A 1,220-nucleotide genomic window follows, 5' to 3' on the forward strand; every position below is an offset into this window, starting at 1 on the left:
GCAATACAACTCAGAAACCATTGGTGTGGAGAGTGTGTGGATATTAGGATTAGGAACATAGGCTTTGGTATCAGATGCTCTATCACTTACTAATATAATAACCTTGGGCTATTTCTTTTTTTTAAAATATATTTTATTGATTTTAGAGCGGAAGGGAGAAGGAGAGAGAGAGACACATCAACGATGAGAGAGAATCATTGACCGGCTGCCTCCTGCACGCCCTCCACTGGGGATCGAGCCTGCAACCCAGGCATGTGCCCTTGGCAGGAATCGAACCTGGAACCCTTGAGTCCGCAGGCCGACGCTCTATCCACTGAGCCAAACCAGCCAGGACATTGGGCTATTTCTTATCTAGAAATAGAGATGATAATACCTACTACATAGGATTGTTGAAAAGATTAAGTGAAATAATATGTGTAAAACATGTGGTGATATTAAAATATCAGAAAGAGACATGAGTCAGTAACATATGAGATATTCCTGGCAATGTGTCCCCATTTAAATCTATAAAAAGTGGTCTGGCATTTAGACACATGAGTCACATATGTTTCCATGTGCCTTGGGTGGCCATGAAATTAAGTGATTTTTCCCCCCTTTAAAAACCACATCCCTTTAATAGAAAACTACAGCAAACACCATGCACTATGTGAAAAGGACCACTTATTTATTATCACTACATGTCAAAAACCATCTGGACCATTTTCTAGTAGCAGATGTTTGCCAAATTAACTTTGGAAGCAGAAAATTCATGTAGGGTATTTCTGTTAGCACAATGAATGCAACTAGGACAGATACAGATAAATTTTTCAAAACAACATTAAGCCATATTACAGTCAGGTAACAAAACCATGGTGACTGCACACATTCTTAGAATTTGCAGAATGCTCAGGAAATGTCAATGAACTATCTCTTAATTTAAAAAGAAATTCATTTAGAAATGACCTGAAATTCAGAACAGCTTAAAAAACGTGACCATAAAGATTTAAAAACATTTATGTTCTTCATGGTGATGGTAATTATTAAGTGTGATATTGTGATTTATAATAAGAAATATATATTTGTTCTTTTTCTCCTTCACAGAGCTCCTAAAACCCTTGGGATTGCTGCTTGTAACAGAGAGGTAAAGGTGTCTTTTGTTATGTTAATGAAATGAGTTTTGGACATTTCCTGAGGGTGTCTAGTTGCCAGTTTCAACCCTGTGATTAGAGGGTTGCAAGTTC

General features: G+C 37.4%; 1 pseudogene; it reads left to right on the forward strand.

Moving 5' to 3' along the window:
- The first annotated feature begins 772 nt into the window (after positions 1-772).
- Positions 773-1,220, forward strand: part of LOC102431893 — a 4,675-nt pseudogene continuing 4,227 nt past the window's right edge.

This window comes from Myotis lucifugus, unplaced genomic scaffold (assembly GCF_000147115.1).
Source record: "Myotis lucifugus unplaced genomic scaffold, Myoluc2.0 scaffold_62, whole genome shotgun sequence".
Taxonomy (NCBI): Eukaryota; Metazoa; Chordata; class Mammalia; order Chiroptera; family Vespertilionidae; genus Myotis; species Myotis lucifugus.